This window comes from Triturus cristatus, chromosome 7 (genome assembly GCF_964204655.1).
Source record: "Triturus cristatus chromosome 7, aTriCri1.1, whole genome shotgun sequence".
Taxonomy (NCBI): Eukaryota; Metazoa; Chordata; class Amphibia; order Caudata; family Salamandridae; genus Triturus; species Triturus cristatus.
The window spans coordinates 1,643,881,072-1,643,908,845 of record NC_140590.1 but is presented as its reverse complement, the minus strand read 5'-3'; the positions used below and the strand labels follow the sequence as shown (position 1 = coordinate 1,643,908,845).

At 47.7% G+C, this 27,774-nt stretch overlaps 1 long non-coding RNA gene across 1 annotated transcript in view; it reads left to right on the top strand.

Moving 5' to 3' along the window:
• The first annotated feature begins 16,590 nt into the window (after nt 1-16,590).
• The window catches only part of LOC146812618 (uncharacterized), a 43,781-nt gene continuing 32,597 nt past the window's right edge, over nt 16,591-27,774 (top strand). Inside the window, exon 1 of the long non-coding RNA XR_014966878.1 lies at nt 16,591-16,676. This is a non-coding gene — a long non-coding RNA (uncharacterized LOC146812618). The remainder of the gene's footprint in view (nt 16,677-27,774) is intronic.

Sequence of the window (27,774 nt, the reverse complement as noted above, 5' to 3'; positions counted from 1 at the left end):
TTGGGTATAAGCCAATGTTATCATGTTCTAGGAAAAGAGCACAAGCACTTTAGCACTGCGTAGCAGTGGAAATGTGCACAGTGTCCTAAGGCCAACAAAATCTGGGTTCAGAAAGCAGGAGGGGGAAGGCAAAAAGTTTGAGGATAACCCTGCTGCCAAGTCCAATAGTATTCAATACTTACATGTGGCCCCCATCTCCCTTTGCCGCCAGTGAAGTGCTGTAGCAAACTCCTGCCAGTGATTCCTCCTGTTCCACTCCATCCTCTGTCGAATCAAGCCCCATATGATACACCAGTCCAGTGTTTCTCACTCCCTTCACCTTGTGTCTCGAATGGCCACTTCAAGAAAATAGTTCCTTTACTCATTTGTGTATTAGTTCAGGAACAGCAGGGGCCTTGGTGGTCTACACATCAGCAAATACACAATAGGTCCCTTTTGGTGAAGGGGTGAGGATGTGTAAAAAGGCAGCATGCAATAGACCTATTGCTCAAATATTCCTTGAATCAATATATGCTAGGCAACCATGAAACATCAGGTCTTGGACATATTACTTAAATATCCGAAAACAAGAAAACAGGCTAAAAAGATCTGCAACAGCGAAGATCCCTTAAACCCCATGTAACCCAGTGAAGCTGGATCCATGCATGAACTTTCTCTGAAAAGTCTCAATGAGTAGCTGATTCCATAAAAAAGACCATTTAAAGCAATGTAGGTTAATTTAATATCAATGCTCACAAACAAAGAGCCACATATGCAAACATTAGGAAAACCGATTTCATAATTGCGGACATCCTCAGCCACAATTTCCCAGGTTTCTACAGAGCAGCCAGCACAACACAGAAACAGGGGGAGTGTGGTTTTCTTAAGAGTGAAATGAACAGGTTGTACTGCAACCAAATGACCAGCTGCAGTTTTAGTGAGGGCCACAGGAAACAAAATACCTGCTGCTGACATAGTCACAGAAAATGGAGGCCATCTATCTGCAAGGAAACCCTTTATTGTGAGTTGGTACACACAATAATGCCGGTCACCGGTTATTGTGTACATGGTGTCTTAGTCCCACAGACCTGCGGCACATGCCACTCCACACATTATACACCACACACTTAAGGAAGCCAAGCACCAAGCTATGGGGGAGTGAAAGGAGGCACGTTATGGTGGGCAGTCAGACTTGGTAGAAAAGGGCCAGTAAGTAGCCTCCTCAGCAGAGTTATACCTAAAAACACCTGTTGCTCTGAATTATAAATTTGCTTCCACCAACTACCAATTATCTGGTAGCATTGTATGAGGGGGCAGTGGTACGCTCACCTTTAGGTGAGAGGGCACTTTGGATACACCTCCTAACTGGTATTTTATTGTACTTGCATTTATATAGACTTCATATTCCAGTTTGGCACGCCAAAGCCTAATTTCGAGTCCATAGCACGCTACTCCACAGAGGAGTGTCTGGTTAGAGGAGTGTTGTACTTCCTGTCAATCTATGTGGGAGGCATTTTGGTGTCATCTGTGAGGGACCAGACAGATGCTCTTATCTGGATTGTAGTGTCCTATTCTGGGAATATCATTGGAGTTTAATTTGTTGGTACTGCGGGCCTTGCCTTTAGATGGGTTTGTTGATGATGCAAAGTATATTGAAGGCAGAGGTTGTGGCTACTGGCAACAGTTGTAATACTTGCAGCAGCAGTGCCATGTGTTCCCTTGTGATAATGGTCAGACTTCTGTTTTTAAATCCGAAACATTTTCTGTAGTAGAAGTAGGGTGTGGATAGGGGCAGGGCATGCGAAATGCTGACCAGTGAAATTATCAGGGTGATAATGGCCCGTAGGTTCTGATGATATCCTAGATAAGAGAGGTTACACCACCTGGGGCACAGAGCTTGCTCGTCATGAAGATGGCCGCTTAAACCTAAAACGGAATCCTGCATCTGCTAGGTCACATTTGACCAGATAACAGCGGTGATCGACACTGCGGCGGCTCGGGCATGAGATGAGCCATTCCTGACCCTCTTAACCTCGGAATAGAGCGAGCTGCCCTTGGCGGGTGGAAGGGCCGCCGCACTAGGCCATTATCCCCGAGCTGGCGTAGTGTGAATGCGGCGGCTGGCGCTCGGCGGCTTCTTGACCCACGGGCGCTTGGGAAGCTAGAGAGTGCACGCCCTACCTGGTTGGGATTTGTGGTGACCCTGACGAGTCCTGAAATCGGAGTGCTGGAGCCAGGAGGAGATTAAGAGACTGCGACGGAGTGCAGTGGAATCCGTTGTCCTGAGAAGAGGGGCCGCTGTTGGTGCAGATATCGGCGCTTTTCTCTGACGCACTCACTCTCCTAGCATGGGGGTGCGGAAACTTGCCAAAAGCGGTAAAAAGCCTCACCGTGCTGGTGCTGCACTTCTGCTTTCAAGAGAGATAAACGGATGGTCGGCTGCGGGAAGAGGATCATTTGTGCTCGGCTACACTGAGGCCAGTGAGGTCGGCCATCTTGATAGCTGCTGGCAAGGCGGCTGCCCGGAGGTGAGACGTGGCCCTTACAGGCCAGCGGCATTCGAGTGGCAAGGTGCGTTGGGGATTGCTACGTCTCCGACCAACAATTGCGGTGGCACCTGGTGGGACGAGGCGGCCTTCCATGCCCTGAGGAACAGTTTAAGATGGCAGAGGCGCTGTAAGGCGAACTACGCTGCGAACCCTGTGATCCACGTGCAGCCGCGAGAGGTAAAGGGTGGAGGTGCCAACACCGTACGACAGCTTACCCTTCTGTGATAGCCAACAAAATACATTACGGTAGTGGCAAGGAGTACTTCCGCGGACAATGGTGGACTATAGGGAACGAGGCTGGCAGCCTGGGTGTTACTGGCGGCGCGCATTGGTGAACCTATCTGATATTTTTGTGGCGGCCCTTGACTGGTGCCTGAACTGTTGCGCAGATGGGAAGTTGGTTAGTGGTGAGGTGTAATTGAGAGGCGGCCTCACTTTTTACTTAAAGTTGACAGCGCACTATACTGGAGCACCTTGAGTAACAGAAGCAGTCTCCTCCTGAGCGGACTTACCTTGTGTTGACTACTCGCCCAAAACAAATGTTGTAAGCCGGTCATAGGCACTGGTGGCAGCTTGGCAACAATGGGTAGAGTTGATAAGACACAGCCCAAATTAACATTTGACCAAAGGATAGCTAAAGGGAGGGAGACTGTCGCAGACGACGGGGACACCTCGCAGGATCAGTCCTCTGATGACGTTGACGGAGACATCCGCGCCATGCTTGTGGCAATGGAAAAAGGCCTGCAGGGTAGTCTCTCTACTCTGGGGACTAAACTCTCATACTGCATGGATAGAATGGCGGAACGCTTAGACAAGCAAGCAGAATGGCTTGATATGTCAGAACGCAGGATCGCGGAGGTGGAAGAAGCGCATACGACACTTGATACAAAACACAAACAAATGGGGAGAGTGATGCAGATCTTGCAGGACAAGACTGAGGACCTTGAGGCGTGGTCCCGCAGAAACAACCTATGAATCACGGGCCTTCCGGAGTCCACCCCGACCGGCAACATGGAAAAATTTGTGGAGCAGCTGCTGGTAACACTACTAGGGAGTGACACGTTCTCCCCCATATTTGTAGTAGACAGAGCGCATCGCTCATTGGGCCCTCGCCCTGTCCCTGGTGCTCCACCGAGGCCGACAATAGTGACACTCCTGAACTGCAGTGACCAGGACTCGGCATTCAGAGTTGCATGGGTAAAACAGTCAAGAATTTTTACGGATCCAAAATCGCTACAGAAAGCCCTGAAGGAATGGTCTAAGGAGAAGCGTTGCACTCCGGAGCAGAGTATCTTGTAGGGGGCTACAGGTGGCAGTTTGGATGACCAGGACTAATCACTGGACTTTCAGTATAGCAGATAAGAGAGCCTGAATATCCTTATGGGAGGAGGCAGGTTGGGGTGGTACACTGGGGGATATTGAGGCCGCATGACGGTGACCTCTTTTGCCTGTGGAACAAAATGGAGAAGGTCACCACTGTAACTGAAGTGACACAGGACTCATACAGCGTGTTTGACTCTAGTGGGGGTTGGCGCCATCCTGCTACTAATATGCCAGAAGGGGTGGGGGAGACAGGATGCATGGAGATGCAGATACTTCCAATTGGCTAGATGGCAAGCAGGGGGGCAACTGGGTCTGGTTAGGTTAAACTACCCGGCCGGATGGGCAACATCTGCCCGCGAGTATATAACACACCCTAGGGTTTGTATTGAGTGGGGCGGGTTTCTTTGTTAACATTCCGCCTTTTTGCACTCGCTGGATGTTTAGATGAGGTATTGGGAAGGGTCTGTGGTTACTCTTCAAGGCACAGTTGGGGTTTTCCTGACGTGGGTGGGGGGGAGGGAGAGATTCGAGATAGGGAAAATATGGCAATCCGCACGCAGACAGTATGTTTTTGTTTTGTGCACACAAACACTCTGTAACTGAATGGCAGGCTGAGCATTGCAGGCTCTTCACACCCCCATGAGGACCTTTACTGAGTCTAACACTACCAACACCTTTAGTCACATTTGCGTGCTTACTTGGAATATTCGGGGTCTTAACGACCATTGGAAGCTCCGAAAAGCGCTAGCCTACTTGCTAAAGACATAAGATTGATGTTGCGCTATTGCAGGAGACGGACTTACCACTTGACAGCCTGATGCTGCACAGTAGGGGGCTGCAGGGCAGTATACACGCTTCCGGGTTCACTACACATGCGTGCGGAGTGCTCACCTGGGTTAACCCTAGGGCTGCTTTCACACTAGAACCACTGCACACAGACCGAGATGGGCGATTTGTGATCTCCAGATGTAAGGAAAAGGGAATGGAACTACTCCTAATTAATGTATATGGGCCGAACTTTGATAATCCCAACTTTTATTCTACACTGGCGGAGACTGGACCCTCGTGCGAGGAGGGGACTCAGCTCTGGGGTGGAGATTTTAACTTTGTTCGGGAGGACCTGATAGACACATCTCGTTGGCAGCGCGCGCAGTAGCGGATATACTTGTGCAATTTGACTTTGGCGACGTGTGGCATCAGAAATACCCAGAGAAAGGGGGCTATACCCATTATTCAGCATACCACGATCTACATTGATTACTGGCTGGCAGCCAGACAGCTACTAGAGCGAGTCAGGGCCTATGAGGTGTTACCACGTACGCTTTCGGACCACTCCCCGATACTGCTTGTGATAGACACCCTGCAAAAAAGTATCCCTTCTTGTGGTGGTTCCTGCCCTACTCCCTTCTAGATGCTGTTTTTAAGGAAGAATTGACGGTAGCGATGGAAATGTTTTTTGTTACCAATGTTGGATCTGTGGAAAGTTTCCAAGTGATCTGGGAAACATTTAAAAGTCTATATTCGCGGTATCACAATGTCTAAGCATTCTGGTGACCTCAGAGTGCTACGCAAAAGGTTAGCTGACTTGGAGGGTTTATTGGCGAAGCTAGAGCAGCAGCTCCTGATCAGGCCTGAGGAGACTGTAACAGAGGAATTTAAAAAACTATTGGGAGAATATCATGAAGCGGCTGATGCAGAATTGAAGCATTTAGGTAAATATACTACGGCTCGCGTGTATGGTGAGGGGGAACGACCGGGTTCTGTATTGGCTCAACTCCTCAAGAGAAGGAGGGAGAAAACTATAGTGGCGGAGGTTAAGACGGAGGAAGGGGATATCCTAACGGAAGATGCAGCCATAGCGAGCAGGTTTAGGCTATACTACGCAGAGCTTTACTCCACGTGGAGTGGCGATACGGAAGCGGAAATATTAGACTATTTAACGCATATAAAACTCCCATAGCCAACGGACTCTCATCGTGAATTCCTTATGCGACCCCTTGAGAGAGACGAACTTATACATGCACTGTCGGGCATGAAGTCAGGGAGCACATCGGGAGTAGATGGATTGACAGTTTCCTTTTATAAAGCGTTCGCGGACTTGCTGATCCCGCACTTAACTACACTCTTTGATGAGATGTGTGTGACGGTAGATATGCCACCTTCAATGAGGGAGGCTATTTTGAAGCCGGGCAAGCCACCTGACGAGTGCGCCTCCTATCGCCCGAGCTAATTGATTAACGTAGACATGAAAATGTTTGCGAAGATCTTAGCTAATCGATTGGTCCCCTTAGTCCCGCTATTAGTCACGCCGGAACAGGCCGGTTTTGTGTCCAACAGGAATTTAACTTATAATATAAGAACGGTGTTCAGAGCGATTCAGCACACTAAGCCAGAGATACAGGCAGTAGTGGTATTTCTCAACATGGAGTAGGCCTTCGACTCTGTTGAATGGCCCTTCATGAGACTAGTCCTGACGAGGATGGGGTTGGGAGCTGTGTTTTTGCAGCTGATAGGGATATTAAAATTGGCAACCTTGTGACGGATGCTATAAAGGTTACTAGGGGCACGCGACAAGGCTACCTAATGTCTCCGATCTTATACGCCTTATTTGCTGAGCCCTTGGCCAGCGAGCTCCGGGAATATCACAGATATAAGGGCATAAGGTTTCCAGGTTATGAGTTTAATGTCTCGACCTACGCAGACGACACGCTATTATACGTACGGGATCCCGAGCGTCACCTTTCCTCAGTACTTCGTGAGGTGGCTAGATTTGGGGCGGTGTCTGGACTTTGGGTTAATTGGCCGAAATCTATAATATTTCCTCTTACACAGGCCACGACCCGTTCGAACCGGATTATCCACTGCAGTGGTCAATGGATTTGGTGAGATATCTTGGGATCCAAATACACACAGACTCGGACGCAGTGTTTCGGGAGAAGTATAGGAGGGCAATAAGTAAATTAGAAGATGATGTAGAGGGTTGTATTAGATTGCCACTGTCCTTGTTGGGCAGAGTGTCCATAATGAAAATGGTGATACTCCCCCGTTTCTTGTTCCTTTTCACTAATATCCCTTTGGCTCTCCCTAGCTCATTTTTCTGGCGGCTTACAACTCTAATGGTCAGGTTAGCCTGGGCCGGCAAACAGGCGCGGGTCAGGTGGGACATACTTACACTACCATATCATATGGGAGGACTGGGCGCGCCTGACCTGGACCTATATTATTGGGCAGCACAGAATGCGCATGCTTTCTACTGGATGCACGGCTCGCCAGACACCCCTCATCTGCGGATAGAGACGTTGATGGCTTCACCGCTTCTGATGCCAACTCTAATGCTTGCACTGGTCGATCGCAGGACTGGCATCCTTCACTCAGTGAACGCTACAACACATGCTTGGCACCACCTCTTGAAGCTGCAAGCGGGTGTCATTCTGTATTCCCCGCAAATGCCGCTAGCTTGGTGTCACTGGCTGCCACCGTGCAGGGAAAAAGGGGTCACGAAAGCGCTTAATACTCTATGGGTGCGAGCGATCGGTGACTTATTTGTTGGTGGCACGGCACAACGCTGGGCGGAACGGGAGACCGAAGATTCTGTGCTGACTCCCCTTACCAAATTTCAATTCCATAGAATAAGGCAAGCACTGTTACACATTCTGGGTAGTGATATGGCGGAACCACCGGAAGTATCCTCTTTATCCTATATTTTCAAAACGGAATCGCCGACCCGTATAGTTTCTAAGATTTATCGACTGTCCATGGCCTATAGGGAAAACTACTACACTAAAGCTCGCTGGCTCGGCAGAGGGACTTGGGTAGGGACATAGACGATGTGATGTGGAAATACAGCTGCGAAAGCACAAAGCGCATTTCATTAAACGGCAGACACAGATTGGTCCATTTTAAATACCTAAATAGGGTTTACTATACCCTGGAGAGATTACATAGGTATGGCTTAAGTGACGAGGCAAAATGCAAGCGCTGCAGCGAACAGACGACAGATTTTTTTCCACTTAGCCTGGCTTTGCCCTGGGATCGCAAAACTCTGGGACCTAAAGAGTTTAAAAAAAAAAAAAGAGAGGTTACACCTTAGCATTTGATTTGTGTAGATTGTATTCCTTTCATTTCATTAACAAATACGATTAAGCATAGCTTAGAGTCCATGATCGCTCTTAATTCCTTTGAAGGTGCTGGTGGATGTTCAATTCTCTTGGCCTTGTCGCTGGAGTTTGGTGGTTCCATTGTTCACAGCTTATGATCTTAGTTTTTGCTGCATAGCGCTTGCAGTGGTTTGCCAACATTCATTCACCAGGGACTCAGAAGCACTCATTGAGTCTGAATGTATTTGTGTCCAAGGGGTTTTCTAGTTTCTTCAGGATGTGCATGTCCTCAGAGCGGGATCAGGTCTGGTAAGGGAGGCCGATACACGTTGAACTGGGTTGGAGATATGATTCGGCCTTTTGAGGTGTCGCCGTGTGGGGTACGAGTAGCAAAGGTGAATGTTGTCATTGTTATGAGTTTCATCTAAGGAGATCCATTTTAGCACATTTCCTGGAATGCCAAGCTTCTCTTGTCTCAGTAGCAACATCTCATGATGTAGGGTGTTGAAGGCTGCGGATAAGTCCAGAAGTGGCACTGCTGACACTCCAGGATTCCACTGTTAGCTGCAGATTGTCCCAGAGGGCATCTTCGTGCCTCTGCAGGGATGGAACCTGCACTCTATGGGGTATTCGCCTTCAGCACAACGTCACACACAAATAATGTGGTACCCCTCATGGACGCACTGATTCTAAGTTCATTGGGGGCAAACATACAGCAGGTCTAATTACAAACGGAGCAGTTCCGCTTTCTCCTGCCTCTGTCTCCATGGGCTTTTCACCTTAAATGTTTGTTCTGTTTTTGCATCCTTCACTCTGTAGAGTTTAAGTTGTAAAGGGGTGACATATTTGTGGTCTCGCTTTTGCCAGAACAAATTATGCATAATTTTAGTGATAGACTGAATTACCTCTGAATGCTTCAGAGAACGTAGGGTTAAAATGTAATGCTCGTGAAGAGAATTGAGTGAAGACACTAGACTCTGGCTTCGTCCAAAGCAGTGCAAGTTTGTGAGTCCTAAGTTACCAGTGCTAGCCTCTTACACTACTCACAGAAAAAACTTCTCATCCAGCGCATTATTATTAAATGTCTCACACTGCGCACTGGTGTTAACTTCTCATACTGTGCACTGGTGTTAACTTCTCATACTGCGCACTGGTGTTAACTTATCATACTGCGCACTGGTGTTAACTTCTCATACTGCGCATTAGTGTTAACTTCTCATACTGCGCACTGGTGTTAACTTCTCATACTGTGCATTAGTGTTAACGTCTCATACTGTGAGCTGGTGTTAACTTCTCATACTGCGCACTGGTGTTAACTTCTCATTCTGCGCACTAGCATTAACTTCTCATACTACCAACAAGTTTTAATTTCTAGTACTGCCCATGGTGTTAACTTTCTCATACTGCGCACTGGTGTTAACTTCTCATACTGCGCACTGGTGTTAACTTATCATACTGCGCACTGGTGTTAACTTCTCATACTGTGCATTAGTGTTAACATCTCATACTGTGCACTGGTGTTAACTTCTCATACTGCACACTGGTGTTAACTTCTCATTCTGCGCACTAGCATTAACTTCTCATACTACCCACAAGTTTTAATTTCTAGTACTGCCCATGGTGTTAACTTATCATACTGCGCACTGATGTTAACTTCTCATACTGTGCATTAGTGTTAACGTCTCATACTGCACACTGGAGTTAACTTTTCATACTGCGCACTGGTTTTAACTTCTCATACTGTGCACTGGTGTTAACTTCTTATACTGTGCACTGGTGTTAACTTCTTATTCTGCGCACTAGCATTAACTTATCATACGACCCCCAAGTATTAATTTCTTGCCCATGGTGTTAACTTATCATACTGCACACTGGTATTAACTTGTCAAACTGTGCATTAGTGTTAACGTCTCATACTGCGCACTGGTGTTAACTTCTCATACTGCACACTGGTGTTAACTTCTCATTCTGCGCACTAGCATTAACTTCTCATACTACCCACAAGAATTTCTAGTACTGCCCATGGTGTTAACTTATCATACAGCGCACTGGTGTTAACTTCCCATACTGTGCATTTGTGTTAAAGTCTCATACTGCGCACTGGTATTAACTTCTCATACAGCCCTCAATATTCAAATTCTCACACAAGCCACTAGTGCCAGCTTCTCACACTGCTCACTTAGGTTATCCCCCACACTGCTCACTACTGTTAGCTCTTCACACTGTTCACTAGTGTTGTGTTCCCACACTGATTACTAGTGTTTACTTGTCACACTGTCCGCATGTCAAACTTCTCACCCAGCCCACTAATGCCAGCTTCTCACGCTGCTCACTCGTCTGAGCTGCTCCTACTGCCCTCCAGATCTAACTTCTGACCCAACCTACTAGCGCCAGCTTCTCACACTGCCCAGTGTAAGCTTTTCACACTTCCCACTAGTGCCAACTTCCAACATTGCCCTTTAGTGTTATCTCTTCATACTGCCCTCCAGATCCAATGTCTCTCGCAGCCCACTCGTGCCAGCTACTCACACTGCCCACAAGTGTTATCTCTTCATACTGCCCTCCTGATCCAATGTCTCTCATGGCCCACTCGTGCCAGCTACTCACACTGCCCACAAGTGTTAGCTTCTCATAATGTCCGGCGAATCCAACTTCTCACCTAAGCTATTAGGGCTAGTTTCTCGCACTGCTGACTAGTGTCAGCTTCGCACAGTGCCTACCAGTGTTAGCGTCTCATACTGCCCTCCAAATGCAACTTCCCACTCAGCCCAGTAGTGCCGGCATCTCACACTGCTATTGCACTGCCAAGCAGTGTCAGCTTCTACCTTACAGTGCCAGTTTCTCACACTCACCAGTGCCAGCATTTCAAACTGCCCGTCAGAGCTAGAGACCCATACTGCCCACCCGCTCCAACTTCTCACACTGCCTGTCTGTGCTAGCGCCTCACACTGACCAACGTTTTAGTTGCACATATTGAACACGAGTGTCGCCTTCACAAACTGACCGATAGTGCAGCTTCTAACACTGATGTGTGCACTGCCTGGCCTTCCCTCTCTGGCCACACAAACATGGCTGCCCTGTACTCTAATATTCAGTCATGATGCTAAGGCCTACATGCTCCTCCCATACTACATGGTCGGCGGTGATAATTGTTATGCTCTGTGGCCATTACTGTGTCCTCACAGTGCTGTATGAGTTATAGCAGGTGCGGCCGGCATGTCTTGTGGGTTGGAGGGGATCGTGCGGTGAGGGGGGTTGTGCTGGGGGGGTTAACTTAATCATTCAAGAAAATTCAACTTACCTTTCCTCTGGCCGGGTCCCATGTCTTCTCTGCTCCAGCTCTCCTGCCTCCAGGAGGAACAGGAAGCAGAGGCAGGCAGCCAGGCTCCCTTCCCTCAGCCAATCACAACACTGCAGCGTTGTGATTGGTCGGGCTGCCGCTCAGCCAGGGGCTTATGGGGAGGTCATTTTCTCAATGCATTTTGCGTACTCGGGAGTGGGCACATCACTCCTCCCCTGACCTGCCTGCTCACAGAGCAGCTCCGCCCACCTGTCCTCCCGCAACCAAACATAAAATGGTAATAATTGAAATGTATTATCATTTTATGTTTCTGCTTCTCGCACTGCAAGAAATCAGTGGGGCGACGCTCCTCAGCCCTAGTTGAGGAGTCTCCCCTGAGTTATAGTCACTGCTCAATTCGAGCTGGTGGTTTCTGGTGGTCGGCACTGGCACTTAATTGTCAACACCATCACTTATGACAGTCTGCCACATGGTGGTGCTGTTTCCCTAATTTAGAAATGAGCACAACAATAGTTGTTTATTCATTCAATATACTTTAAAAATGACTACTACCTGTTGCCAAAGCCATTCTTGCAGATTTGGGGGCTTGGAATAGCCGAAATTGTCATACTTGTAGGAGTGTGATGGTTAATAGTTGCATAGGTATTGCCATTGCTAGGGCTGGCATCGGAAATGGGTTTTGCAAGCTTCAGAGGCCTCTTGACGCTTGACGCTTAGCACTTAGATTGTTACAAATTAAGCACTGGTGATAGCAGTTTAATGCCATGTTATTGAGGATTCTGTCACATGCGAGAGTCTGTATTCAGATTTTTCGATTTTGATAATTAGTAATAAGTTGCTTTCATGCAAAGGGTAAAATGTGTGCTGGGTACACTTGTTTGGTTTGTGTAGCCGGAGGTCTTTAATAATTCAAGTACAAGCTTGCTGGGGGGATTAGTATGTGCATTGCCAAGGTAATCGAGTCCAGGGTGTTCAGTAGATGTGTGGTGTTCTGTTGGGTCCACAGCATCCCTGTAAGACTATCTCTGCATGGTGGGTGATGATTTTAGAGTGTGATGTCATGGAGTGGTATATTGTTCTGTAAAGAGCTGTGTTGGATTTATGTGCCTTGCTCTGACTAAGGTGATCAGTTGTTGTTATCATTTTACGGCTGCTAATGTAGTGATCTTGGTGATACCCAACTTTATTGAATATGTGAGCCATGTCTGACGTGTGCTCTGCATCCTGTCTAACCGGTTCTGTTCAGTTTTAAATAGGGTCCTTCAAATACAGGTTGCATCTGTGTGGCACTGTTCTTTGTTCTGCATGCTGTTGTGAGATCCGTGATCTTGGAATGCCCCAGTTGTGCTGGATGGTGTACATGGTACTGTACAATGCATTGTGTTGTGCGTTGTTGCCAGGAGGCAAGTGCTGTTGTGTGCTCTGTGATAGCACCTACATATGGTGCATCCCTGCTGTGTTGGATGTTTGGGAGATGCTCTGTCTAATGTTTCCTGTGGGAGGCGGTTTAAGTGTTTCACCTGCTAAGTTCTGCTGGGGCTTCCTGCTGAGGAGAGCACAGGTCGAGAGTGAAAACCAAAATCAGCCCTGGTAAAAATGTTCGTAGCAGCCCCACGTGGAGCAGCCATGACTATAACGGGGTCTTGGTGGTTTTCATGTATTGATTGTCGCAGCTGTGAAAACAGACCCCAAAACTTCATCTCACCGGGAAAATACCAGAGTGGCAGGGGGGCCAGCCCGAGCCTGGGGGGAGCAGAAGGAAAGGGAATGCATTCTTCAAGGTCAAAGTTACCACAAGTTACCGGATGTGATGTAGCAAATGTCCTAGCATTGATGGCTCATTGATGCAGCCAAGTCAATGACCTGGAACACTCCGGACCTACCTCGTGAGTGCGCGAGACCCCTGCTTCCAGAGGTGCCTCGGATGCACAGCTCCCTGAATTCCTTCCCAGCGTGCCAACAAAAGCTATCCAAGAGGGTTGGGAATTTAATATTTATATTAAATAATAAGAAATATTTAATATCCAAAAATGACGATTAGTCTAGTGAAAGCCACTAACCGAATAGTGTGGAAGGAACTTCAGCAAAAAGGTATAATCGCCCAAATCAGTGGAAAACATTTCCTCGACCATAGAACTATAAAAGGCTTAGCCAGTCCTTTCAGCACTGACATGTGACCATTGGGTTATAGACAGGTTAGGAAGAGAGCCCACCGAGTTATCCAGCCAGCTAGTTGTGATTCCTTGCTACCTTGCCTACGGATTGAGTCTCTGCCAAGCCCTCTCCTGTTTCTGCCGCAGAGGCCAGGGGGGGAGTGAGACACGGGTCGAATACAGCCCGGGATGAGCGCGAGGCCACCGACACCTTTAGAAAGGAGGCAGGGATGAACAAGCATTTGCAATGCAATAGGTCTCGCATTATAAAAGTGTGAGCAGTTGGCATTGCTAATAATAATACAACACTAGCTATTGGCATTGTAAATGATAATGGCATTTATTTATGTGTTTGTTTTATAAAATAGATAAAAAAAGGCATTGTCATGAACAATGCCAATAGCTTAAACTTTTGCAAATGCGAAACCTATTGTATTGCAAATGCTTGTTTCAGTACTGCAGGTTTTTAAAAAAAGTTTTAGTCACTTTGTGTGTGTGTGGTTGTGTGTGTGTGGTTGTGTGTGTGGGTGTGCTTGTGTGTGTGTGTGTGGTTGTGTTTGTTTGTGGTGGGATGAAATGCTCAGCTATTTTCACCTAGTTATCTGAGCTGCTGTGGGATGCTGCAGAGGCCAGGCGGCATGAACAGCTCGTGAGCCTGGCTCGGCCCTCTCCAAAGCTCCTCTCTATTTGAGTTTATTTGGTATACTTTTGTTTATATAGCGCTTGGAATATATCTCTGCCCAAGCAGTCTGAAGCTGCAAACATTGGCCAAGGTACCTTGGCAGTTTCACTTAAATGGTTTGTTTATCTGCTTTATATAGCGCCAATGTGTCGTAGTGCAGGTGCTTTGGAAAGCGTGAGGTTTTTATTGGCTGTTCAGCTGTCACTACATTTTAAAAGAGAGAGATGGTGAAATGTTTGGACTCTGGAAAATTATTCACACAGACAGCGACATCCTCAATAACTGAGCACAGGAAGATACAAGAATTCCGAATTACAAGGGCACAAGACAGGCTAAATTACTAAAGTGAGATTCGAGCTCAAGATTTATGCGGAGCACAAGGGGGAGTCAGACTCCGCAGCCTTACAGGACTCTTTGGTGCTTATTGAATGCACTGCCCTGCTTTACACCAGCATCAGCTATTAATCGACTTTCCTGCAAAAATAAAGGTGTCAAATCTACACGCATCCTCAGAGATAAACATGTCGCGACAGACAAGATCGAGCTAACCTCAAACTAGTCGGCTCTCATTATGGTTGTGCACTTGGATCATTGTTGGGATATCTAAAGTAGAGGGAGATAGAGTAGACTAGTTTGCCCAGGATAACACAAAAAGCATGCAAGTAGGTAATCGATTGGCACTAGATTGCCAGACACATAACCCATTTCAAAATTTTCCAGTCGATTACTCAAAACAATTTGACCATTTCGTTTAAGAGCGTGGGATTTTTATTGGCTGTTCAGCTGTCACTACATTCCAGTGTGTAATGTTCGGACCAATGTGCTTCTGCTGCACTTTGCCATTCTCTACTCTGCCCGAGGCGCTGATGAAACACCGCTCCTCTCTGGTGATTTACTGCTGTCACCACATTGTAGTGCTACAATAAACAGTAAATTAAGCAAGAAATGCATCAGCTAAGCACGCGATGTGTGGCGCTTTAGCACAATTAAATACAAAATGCCATTAGTTAAAAACGGTGCTGCATGAAGCTCAACAAACAAGCATTGGTAACATAGCACATGAAGAGCGGCGTCGGAGAAACGGGTGCCCTGCTGACATATGAAGCGAGGGAAAGCAAACAAGCATTTGCAATGCAATAGGTCTCGCATTTATACGAGTTTGAGCTATTGGCATTGTAAATGACAATGCCTTTTATTTATGTTTTAAAAACCCACACATAAATAAAAGGCATTGCCATTTACAGTGCCAATAGCTCAAACTCTTAACAACTGCGAGACCTATTGCATTGCAAATGCTTGTTCTTTTATATTGTAATTTCGCGACTGTGGCATCACACTTCAAAGTGTCCGCCTGTAGGAAATGAGAAAGCTGGACGTTGTTTTGGTGTGACCCGTGATGTAACGTGGGGGCTTTAAGCTATTAAACAACTGGTAACTGTTATCAACAGAGCGAACTCTGTGCCATGACGTTGGAATGAGCCGCGCCGGTCTTCATTTCTTCACAGCGCCAAGAAGTCTGGCATGGTGGGAAATCTTCCAATTGTTCTTTTATCGGAGGCTGTGGCAGCAAATAAAACCCACAGAGCCTGACTTTGAGATTGTTATCTGTTTGAGAGCACCGAATGATTGATGTCTGGTGACCCATAGGTAAGAAGTATCCCACAAACACTGCAATGTTGCTTTGAACCTTAGATCCCGTTTGTGGTGATTGCTACAGTTGTAGGCGCTGTTCTGTTTTATAGGAGCAGTGAAAGGGAATCCCATTATGATAGAAGGAAGACGGAAACTTTATAATAAGAAAATAACAAACTGTTTGTAAGTGTGCTAGGAGAGGAATACTAAAATATATGAAGTTGAGGGTAAAAAGGCAAAAAAATACTAATTTTGAAAAAAGTATTTAACAAATCTGAAATCCTATTGGTAATTATTATTCCGTGTTAAATTATAATGCATTCTGGGATATATACAAAGCGACAGACGTGTCCACCTTTGATAAAGGGCCAGGCCGGATGACCTGTGCAGCTAACGTTAAAAGAAGGACTTTTCTACAGTGTCTGCTTTCATTTTCCAGCTGCTGGGTAATCCCGGCCTGTGTTGGAGTTTTGCACAAGAAAATGCCTGAATTTAAAGGAGCAGATGAATGAGGAGCAGATAATGGGAAGGGCAGAGAGGGGGCCACAGGCAGAAACACTACCCCTGTGGGCAGCAGTCGGAAGACCCTTTGTCGGTGTGGCCCCAAGCCTGGCAACCTGTTTGTAAAATAAAAGGGGTCTGCGGGTTTTATATTGTGAAGGGGGAATATTGCATGTACTTGAAGCGCAAACTTTATAAACTCGGTTACTTCTCCTGGCAGCAGAAGCGGGATCCACTAGCAGCAGAGGAGAGAAAAGTACCTAGCACGTTAGAGTTCCACCGAGGGCGTGCTTTTGTCACTCTAGCTGAGGGGAGGGAAGGGGGAGGTGAAATGAAAGGGGGAGGGGGAAGCAAATGGAGGTCTGGCAGCACCCTGCCGCGGAGCTCTAATCTCGTGTTTTAAGAATGGAGGCGGCGGGGGGAGGAGCAGGGGGACAGCTGGTTTCAGTGCGTGAAGAGGTCAGTGCTCTGCTTTATATAACACTGCCCCCCCCTTTGGGGGGTTTCTAGGGTTTGACTCGCCTTTTGCAGCAACTGCTGCAGAAAGTTGCACAGGGGACGTCTCCACGCAGCTCTGTTTCCTGTCCCGTTTGCTTTACGTTTAACCGCTCTCTGACCAGTTTTCTGCTCAGTATGTTGACGAGCTGTTCTTTTCGTCCACACCGTAAATAAACACATAATTTTCTTGCGAAGCAACAACAAAAAATACACGCTATTACTGCACACCCCTTGCATTACGTTGTGGCTGCTAAAAAAGGAGCATACCACACTGGATTCCGAGGTGAAGTGGGGGATGGTAGTGGGGAGGGGGTCGGGGGTGTAAACAGTATAACATCAGAGGTGGTCGACAAGTTAATAGAGGGAGTCAGAGCCGAGTGAAGAAAAGCCGGGCTTGCCTCAGAGTCTGTGCACCAAATGAACATTGAAAATATTTGGCATGTAAATCACGCAAACGATGTCATGTAAATAACAAGCTCTCTCAATTTTAGAGTAACTAATTCAAAACACATTATATAGAAACTGTGAATATTCGTTTTAGGACCGTGTGTAGTGATTAAATTAGGAAAGATTATTTTCGAAAATGATGCACAATGTCTGTTAGATGGATCAAACTAACGTGCTCTCTTATTAAGAAACTGCATCGTTCCAAGATGTCCGCGTTCTTTGCCTGGTCTGTGCACTGAAGCCTTTTGTTTATTGTTAATAATTGTATTAGTCACGGCGCTTTGATGAACATTGCGATATAGTTGTGAAATTGTGAAGAACAACCTCGCCCAAGTAACCCGAGCTGGATGGTGACAGGTACCACGTGCGGGTGCAGGTACCACGTGCACTTAAGAGACAGACAAGGAGGTACTAACACTCTGGGGTCAACAAGACAGAAAGAACCGTATGAGATTCGGGGGGTGAAAACTGTTGCATATTGTCATTTGAATGTTTCTCATTCCGAAGTTGTTCCTTAAATGTGTGGGCACTTGCATTAGACTGTTCGGGATTTAGGTCCTGGGAGTTGCCGAATCGGAGGGTTCTCTCTTGAATACTTGTTCTCTAGTACAAACCTTTTGATTACTTCTCGCTTCTGGTGGATTTGTTAGCGACAAATCTACAACAAAAACCTCAGCAACAAGGAGGTCTTAACTACTTCACATGACAAGGCCCTGCCCTGTTGGAGTGTACCAACCCAAGGCATGTCTTTTATGGGGGATTCCCACGCCCGAGCAAGCACAAAATGATCACTAAATGTGTTGATCTGACCCCGATTTTGGCGAAGCGGGAAATTACATCACACTGGAAGGCGCCCAGGGGCCCCCGACTGGTCAAATGGAAGGAGACGCTGGCCCCTTGGGTGGGACTCGAGGGTGCGAGGTTGTTTCAGAAGGCGATGAGGGAGCGGGGTTCCATCGATCAGACCTGGAACCACCTGGTAGACTGTCTAAAAAACATGAAGACACCCCTGACAGTTCCCTCATACCAACACACGACTCTGAGGTTAAAAAGATTAGATCAATAGTTGTTGGGTGCTTGGTGTTTGAAAACGACCCCACGGGTTGAGGTTATTGAAAGATACCCTGTAAAGAACTTTAGGCGGAGGCATGAGTCGGGAGGGAGGAGGGCTGGTTGGGTGATTGTCTGTTGACAGAAGTGCACGTCTTAGCGCCAGATATTTATTTGTGCTGCCGCCTGAATGGTCCAGCTACACTCAAATGACGGTAATTTGGGATGAATGCCAGCTGCTGGGCAATGCTTACCTGAGCTGTACTTCTGATGGTTTAGATGATAAAACGAATATAAACCTGTTAATAACAAAAAGCAAGGCGGTATTCGGACGGGCCAAAGAGATCCTGTGCAGGGCTACAGAAGCCTACTGGGAAATGAGGAGATTCTGCCCCGCCGCAGGCTGCCAAATGGTGCGCGCGCTGCATTGTATAACAAGCGCGCACTGAAGTTGACGAGGAGGGAGTGGGAGGGGGGAGTGGGGGCGGGCACAGTGCAAATGGTGTGCACTTTGATGTCCTCAGTGGCCGCGCGGCTCACTGAGGACTTCAAAGGGGCCGCGAAGTGATCAGGCAGTGCTTTTCAGGCTGCCAAATGGTGCGCGCGGCCGGCGCACATGCACTGTATTTGGAGGCCTGAAAAGCACTGTTTGCACTTCCAAAACTCGCTTACTATAAGTCTCGCCAGAGCAGCGCTAAAGCGCTGTCTCAGGCGAGACCTAAAAAGCACAGGCTTTGAGCTTATTTGTTTTAAGCAACGCCCTTAACTACATCAACCACGTCCCTTGGAGAGACCCTCCCAAGTTCTTTCATTCCACTTGAAGCCCTGGTTAGAATACATGTGAAGTATGTGAGAGCACCACTTTCATTTCCAAACATTTATGCTGTCACCTTTATCACGCAGGGGGCGGAGGGGATTCCTAAATGAGCCATGAAAAACAAGCAAATCACCAGACGCTTACTAGCAGGAAGTTCAGGTGTAAAGCTTGAACTTGGTGGGCAGTGAGGTACACCCCCAAGCAACAGGGGGTTGCACCAACGGTGTGTATAGATGGAACCTATCTTTGTTGTGTCACAAGTGGATGGGCTTAACAAGTACATTTACTTATGTGTGCAAGTGCTCAGCAATTGAAGTGCTACCTGCCAATTAATCAATGCTATTTGCATGATGTGTGTGGATCACGATTTAAAAGAGGTTTCCAAGTGGGAGAATGCCAGTTTAATAGATCCGCTATAATGAGATCCATTTCCGTTGTGTGTAAAGTAATATGGTGGGCAAACAACTTTTGTTTACTTTTGTAGTAATGGGGGCACGCAGTGAGGCGTGCTGCCATTGTTACAAAAGTGAATAAATAGAAAAAAAAGTTGCTTGTCCACCGTATTACTTTTACACACAACGCAAATGGCAAGCGCAGTTCACCCCCCTCCCCCCCCTCCTCATGGACAGTTCTCCAAGCAGTGTTGGAAACAGTAAGGCGGCCGTCTCACATTTCACAAACTACACCAGATGGCGTTAGGCGACTTCCCATGCCTGCTATCTACGGCGCATATAACATGAAGGGCTGCGGCTGGTCAGTTCGTGGGAATGCTAGCAGCTGCGGAACAGAGTATGGGCAGCAGGAGGGAGGAAAGCATTGCGCCAGAGCAGGCCGATGTACTTGCCCGCTCTCCCCCTGAAGCCTCCAATGCCTGCTGTGTATGGTGCAGTAACAGTCCAGATAAGAACAGCGCTGTTAACAACGGTGCTGTTGGAGCAAGTCGGGTTAAACAAGCCATCACCAAAATAAAGAATAAACGCTGCTGAGGGTGCCCGGGGCTTGTGCTGCCTCACTCGATGCACAGGGTATGGTTGGGGGGAGGGAAACGCTGTGTTTGAAAATAAACAGGTCGGTGAACACGTTTAAAATAAAAAATGAAAACATGAGCGTTCAAGTCTAAAATCGCACAGTTTTTAACATCCACTACGGACGAAGTCACGAAACAGTAATCTAGCAGGGAAATGTTACCTTCACCCGCTGGGGAGGGGTGGGGGTGTGTTAAACAAGCCATCATCCAAACAAACAAGCGCGGACAGAGGGATGCGGATTACATAGAGCAGGGAGCTGGAAACAGAGCGAGAGACAGGCGGAGATCAATAGCCGCTGGGGGAAAGCAGCTGATTGAAAGCTGGAAAGTGGTGGGGGCCCGGAAGCAGAGACAGGAGCAGAGCCATTAAAAAACAAGCATTTGCAATGCAATAGGTCTCGCAGTTGTTAGAGTTTGAGCTATTGGCATTGTAAATGGCAATGCCTTTTATTTATGTGGTGGTTTTTAAAACATAAATAAAAAGGCATTGTCATTTACAATGCCAATAGGTTAAACTCTCGCAAATGTGAGACCTATTGCATTGCAAATGCTTTGTTTTTTTTAAGCAGAGGGGCAAGTCGCATGCTAAATGCGTCCGTCCTGACATTTCTTTCCTATTATTTTACTCTTGTTGCAATCTCGGCACCCACGCGGGTGCCGCGATTGCATCAAAAGTAAAGACATTTTCTATTTATTTACATTTGATGCAGCAATAGGTCATGCATTTGCATTGTGACAGAACGGAATATTCTCTCCTCCCCTCTCTCTGTACATCCAGCCCTGCTGCCGGGAGCAAAGGTCACGGCGTTAGCCAGGCCGGGCTTATGACATATGACAATGGAACACTTATCCATATGTCACTAGCTCGAATCCCAGCAAGACCAAGACCAACTCTGCCTCTAGTTGTTCGAAATGACAGAAATGGATACATTTAAATTGGTAAAATTGCCTGGTAAAATTGCCTCCTCGTTTTTACAGACCTTAAAAATGGCAGGCTCAGTATGAAGCGCTATTTAAAAAGCAAGCCGTTATTCCGAAGGTACGTTTCACTGGAATGTATTCAGTGTGGGCAATGCAGGACTACAAGTTAAAGAAGCATTTGCAATGCAGTAAGGCTGGCATTATTGAAAGTTTGAGCTATTGACGTTGCAAATAATAATGCAGCGCCAATATCTCAAACTTTCAATAATGCGAGCCCGTTGCATTGTAAATGCTTGTTTTAAACAGATGTCTCTCAAGCGCAAGCCGCATGGAGTTCAGTCCGGCTTTTTGGCTGCCGGTGCTGATGTGTTTGAAACTCAGATGCACACTTGTTCCGATACCAAACTCATTTGCCATCCAAACAGTTTTACAGAATAGCTTTGTCCGGTAGTAGAAACTCTAAGCTTTTTAGTGCATCAGAATTGTCAAGAGGAAGTAGCGCTGTAGAAATGCAACTGCAAAACAAAGGAGTAAACTGCCATTGTAGTCCCACTGGAATCAAGACCACACAAGCAATAACATAGCTACAGGCAGCACCAGACGAGGCTGCATCGCACCACCGAATGTGTCACAAGATCAAAAGCTTCATTGTAACAGAGCAGAACAGGGATTCGGGCAACCAGAGCTGTGACAGAGACCTTTCAATGCTGTGCTTCTCTGAGAGAATGAGACAGAGAGAAGGGGGAGGGGGGGGGGGCAACTGTCACAAGACGGGGGTCAGGGAAGGAAGAAGGAACACCCACGGATGTGTTATATTCCCAAATGTTGTGGTGTTCTGGGGTTTGTGCAGTTCCGTGTCTCAGTCGGCATTCAATGTTTATGTGGCTTGATTCAAGAATATCAGGTTCTAGCGATTAAAAGCGGAGAGAGAAATGGAGCGTCACAGTAGACAGAGACGGAACGCCCCATTAATAACTTGTTTATTAATGTTCAATAAATGATTTTGCACTTTTTTCACTGCGTATTCCTTTCAGCAGGATAACAACAGGGAGGTCCAGCACGCACCTAATTATTACCAGGGGGTGCAGCACTTGGTTCAACTGACGCAGTGCCACTTACTTTCGCTTTTTCTCACATAGGTCCATGGGAGGCGACATGAGCAGTTAGAGTGCGAGGTAAAACAGTGCTCATGAAAAGTGCTTCTAAAGGAAAATAAACTAGGTGAGCCCCCTTAAGTAAGTGTCTGTTCTGTCGCGGATACAAGCGAGCCTCAGATTCTTGCTTAGTTACACAGCAGGAGAGTTGAGGTCGCTAGACACAGCAGGAGAGTTGGGGTCACTTGGCACTACTAACATTGCTCAGTGGATCAAGGCGCCCGTTGCTGTCGCGTTGAAGGGTATTTTGTTCGCTGACATGGAACCTAGCAGAGAATGAAACCGAAAGCAGCATCCGGGAGGCAGGGGAGGTGACGGTGTAGGATCTTGCAGTGGCCGTTGTTTGTCCAGTATTTTCATGCATGTGGTTGGGTGTTGTTTCGTTTGCAGGCTATAAGTGCTAAACAAGCATTTGCAAAGCCAATAAGTTTCATCTATGCGGGATCTATCGGCGTTGCCGTTTTTAGAATGTAGCACTTGCACATCAGCGCGGGCCGTTGTACAGTATGGCCCAACGTAATTAAAAACAAAGCGCCGCACCCGTGTCGTAGCACCTTTTTGTGTTTACCTTAAGTAGTGGTCGAAGTGCATTAAAAAACGCATGGGAACTGTGATGCTGTGCGCAATGCGAGCGGGGTGAATGAGCATGGAACGATGTAAAAGGTGTGTTTAAAAACAATATTCTAAAACGTTTTCTGTCTTTCACCTTCAGGCAACTACATATGAAATAAGGCACAGCTTAAATGAACAAGCGGCACTGAAAGCTATTGTAAACAAGCGCTCTACACGCTTATCAAAAAGTTTTTTTTAAACTGTCGTAAAGTGGCTCAAGCACTTCAAAGTATATCATAATGTCCATAAAAAGCTAGGAGTGCGCCACGGCGGGGATGGAGATAGCGAGGTATAAAACAAACAAGAAGTCAGTTTTAAAGAAGCACGCGAAATCGGGTTAATCAATTCAAACAAGCAGGAAGGGGGTGGCAGATGGGGTGCACTTTCGCGGCCGCTTTGATGTCCTCAGTGGCCGCGGTCACTGAGGACATCAAAGCGGCCGTGAAAATGATCACGCAGTGCTTTTCAGGCTGCCAAATGGTGCGCGCGCCCGGCGCACATGCACTGTATTTGGAGGCCTGAAAAGCACTGTTTGTACTTCCAGATCCCCCTTTTACAATAGCTCTCGCGAGAGCAGCGCTAAAGCGCTGTCTCAGGCGAGACCTAACAAGCTAAACCCTTGCACATTATTTTGGACACTTTTCCCGTTTCTTTGTTTTTTTTCGTCTGAGATTAAATGGCTATCATGTGTGAATTGGAGAGTAAATAGTGTGTGTATTTCTGTGTTGAACACTTGTGGAGGAGTATAAAAGCAATGTAAACGGTGGTGGAAATGCGCAAGTGTATGTATAGGATATATGAATGTTATATGTGGTGTTTTACATAAAAGTGTGTCCATATAACATAAGGATCTGCAATTGCGGAGGGGTAATATGGAGTAAAAGCTGTAAGTATTTTAAATAAAGAATATCATGAAGTAAAGATATGTTGAAACTGTAAGCAAAGAGACAGTGTACAATGAAAAATGTTTTGGTGGTTTGCAAAACCTTTAGCCTATTTAAGCAGATTTAGTGTGTACGCCTCCGTGCCTGTGTGTTCATCTCTGTCTCTGTGTGTACGTCTCTGTGTGTGCGTCTCTACGTGTGAGTCTTTGTCTATGTGTGTACATCATCAAAAGCAAGAATCTTGCTTGTAAACCTTAGTATACAAGCCAGCTGTTTTCACGTGTCTCTAAGACATGCTTTGAAAACAGGGCCGGCGGAGCGTGGCGCGCGCGCGCTTGGGGGCGGGAGAGCGGACCCTTTGAAGTGCTCCCAAAAGGCGGAGTGCATGGCGGCACGATGCGCGTCATTGTGCGCGTGCTAGCCATGCAATCCGCTTTTTGGGAGCACTTTTAAAAGCCCCTATAGTCTCGCTTTGCGATCGCTTACGCGATAGCAAGGCGAGACCTAAAAATAAACTGATAAATGAAGCTAGGATGCTAATACTGCCACCGCGCGCCAGTCAGCGAAGACCCATCTATAGCAGCGCTCTAGAATCTTCTGGAGCGTTCTGCTCCCGTGCAGCTGGTTTAAACCCGGTTCCAGAAAATCCGTTGAAATCACCGCGCGATTTGGAACAAGGGAGCCGAGGCAGGGGCGTGGCTTCCATTGGTGCAGCTGGTGCAGTGGCACCGGAGCCCAGAGGCCTGACGGGTCCACTGAGCCCTGATTATTGCTGTATTTTTTTTTTATTCAAACCGCGGTTATGGTGCCTTTTTCCTTGCAATAGAGCTACTGGGAGCGAGGGAGAGAAAGCTAGAGGTATTGGGAGACACAAGGGCGATGCGAGGAAGAAGAGGATGATATTGTCACCTGGGTAGAGAGTGAAACAGAGAGCTCATTCGTAGCCTCCTGCAGAATGCCAAGGACGGAGCCAGCCATCAATGGTTTTGGACCTCTTACTCCTTCCATTGTCTGTCTGAAGGCGAAGCCCCTTTCAGAGGCGAAGGGAGTGCCAGGATGCCCGCATTGCCCTGTAGGCTGCGGTAGTCATGACGAGTGTCAGACTGGAATAAGCATAGGAATGGTGAATGTGTGAGACTGCCTGAGGGCACACAGTGAGTGCGTCTTTAACAGCAGGGATTAGCGATGGTGAGAGGCTCATACAGGATTAGGGTTAGGGAGTAGGCGAGGTTAGTGTGAGACAAGTGAGTGAGTCAGGTTGCAGGAGGGATGATGAGTGGGAGAGTTCGATGTTAGGCAAGTGAGTGGATCAGGTTGCAGTAGGGATGGTGAGTGAGCGAGCTTAATGTAAGGCTAGTGAGTGTGTCAGGTTGCAGTAGAGATGGTGAGCGAGCGGGCTCAGAGTTAGACTAGTGAGTGTGTTAGGTTGCAGTAGAGATGGTGAGCAAGCGAGCTCAGAGTTAGGCTAGTGAGGGGGTCTGGTTGCAGTAGGGATGGTGAGTAGGCGAGGTCAGTGTGAGACAAGTGAGTCAGGTTATAGTAGGGGTGTTGCGTGAGCGAGGTCAGTGTTAGGCTAGTGAGTGGATCAAGTTGCAGTAGGAATGTTGAGTGAGCGAGCTCAGTGTTAGGCTATTGAGTGAGTCAACTTTGGTTAGGGATGTTGAGTGAGACCTCAGTCTTAGGCTAGTGAGTGGGTCAGTTTGCAGTAGAGATGATGAGCGAGCGAGGTCAGTGTTAGGCCAGTGAGTGGATCAGGTTGCAGTAGAGATGATGAGCGAGCGAGGTCAGTGTTAGGCCAGTGAGTGAGTCAGGTTGCAGTAGGGATGTTGAGCGACAAGCTCACTGTTAGGCTAGTGAGTGGATCAGGTTGCAGTAGGGATGTTGAGCGAGTGAGCTCACTGTTAGGCTACTGAGTGAGTCAGGTTGCAGTAGGAATGGTGAGCGAACGAGCTCAGTGTTAGGCTAGTGAGTGGATCAGGTTGCAGTAGGGATGTTGAGCGAGTGAGCTCACTGTTAGGCTACTGAGTGAGTCAGGTTGCAGTAGGAATGGTGAGCGAGCCAGCTCAGTGTTAGGCTAGTGAGTGGATCAGGTTGCAGTAGGGATGTTGAGCGAGCGAGGTCAGTGTTAGGCTAGTGAATGGGTTTGTCAGGTTGCAGTTGGGATGATGAGCCAGCGAGCTCAGTGTTACGCTAGTGAGTGAGTCAGGTTGCATTAGGGATGTTGAGAGAGCGAGCTCAGTGATAGGCTTGTAAGTGAGTCAGGTTGCATCAGGGATGTTGAGCGAGTGAGCTCAGTGTTAGGCTAGTGAGTGGATTAGGTTGGAGTAGGGCTATTGATTGAGAAAACTCAGTGTTAGGCTTGTGAGTAGGTCTGGTTGCAGTAGGGATGGCGAGTAGGTGAGGTTAGTGTTAGACTAATGAATGGGTCAGGGTGCAGTGAGTGGGTCAATGGCTCATGTCGCATGTTAGAAATGAGGGAGCTCTGGTTGACGCAGGTGTGTACCCACAACAAGCAGGGACCCTTTACTTCTTGTCAGGGCGAAGGATGACTCTCCAGAATAACCCCTGCTCACCCTCTAGGTGCGTGGCGCGAGCAGTCTAGGCTAAGTCTCAGGCGTACACGGTTAAGCAAATGCCATTACACATACAGTAAACCCCTTGCATGCACCACAAACGGACACCAATCCGGAAGTATATAAAAATAAGCTTTTATGTAGATTCAGCAGATTCAAATACAAGGCCCAGTAACGTTGAACTGATGGGGCCACGACTCTTGGAAATACGGTAAAGTCTCTTTGTTACGGAAAGTTCTTTAGGCGGGCACAAGGTAACTGTGGGCCTCAGCGCACTTCGTGCTGAGGCGGCGTCCGGGAAGCACACGGCAGATGACAGGGAAATCAGAACGTTGCGGACCCTGGATCCGATGCGAGCTCGCGGTCGAGTTCGTAAGTACAGTACCTTGTTTCTTGACGCAAAGGCGGGGGCGGGGGCGGGATTTCAGCGGCTCTTCGACAGAAGGGCGATGCGGCGTTCGGGGCTCCCACACTTCACGATGGTGGTCTGATCTTCAGGCTCACGACAAGAGCGGGGTGTTGCAGGTGGCGGGTGAACAAAGCGGGGCAGCCGGGCACGCAGGTTACATCCGGGCCGTCCGAGGCTTGGAGATGCTCACAACGCCGATTCCGGCGGGAGGGTGAAGGTGCACAGCGAGCCTCCAGCGAGCGAGGTGACAGGGGCAGCCCAGCACAGCGTAGGGGGAGCGGCTCCGATCGAGCGAGGCTCTTCCCAAGGCGGGGGCGGCTAAGCAGTCCTGGTCACGGCTCAAGGAGGGACTGGGGCACGAGGGTCACAGCTCCGGCGAGGGAAAGGACACCACAGTCCAGCGGCAGGCGAGTGAAGATCAGGTAGAGCCCAATGGTCCTGGGGCTCCGTTCAGGGGGCAAGCTCAGTTTCAAGCCCTTGGAGATTTGGATTGGATTTGGATGTGGATTTATAGAGCGCATAGCTACCCTTGGGCATCCCAGCGCTAAGAGGACTTAGTTTATTCCCAGTGGGGTCGGAGTAGGAAAATGTTTAGGGGAAGAGCCAGGTTTTTAATTTTTTCCGGAATGCTAGTCAATTCTGCTCACTCCTCATGGGTAATGGGAGGGAGTTCCATAGTTTAGGCGCGTTATAGGCGAACCTGCGGCCACCCGATCTTGCCTTTTTTATTCTCGGGATGGATGCCAGTACAAGTGAATCAGATCTTAGATGACGACTAGCTTTGTGAGGTTTCATCAAGGATCGGAGTATTGGGGGGCCTTTATCTTGCAGAATTTTGTGCGCTATACAGAGCGTTTTGAACGTAATGCGCTCTTTTACTGGGAGCCAATGTAGGCTCTTGAGGGCAGGTTTCGCCGAATTCCGTGCTTTAGTTCCCGTGAGGACTCTAGCTGCGGCGTTTTGGGCCACCTGGAGTTTTTGAGTGACTGATGCAGGGGCTCCCAAGTATAGGATGTTACCATAATCAAGTCGTGAGTTGACCAGTCCCTGCATCAGTAGTTTCCTGGAATGGAAAGGGATCAGGTGGAGGATCTTACGGGCCATACGGATTAGGCCGAAGCAGGTCCCTGATGTTTTCCTGGCCTGGGTTTTGAAGTTAAGGTCC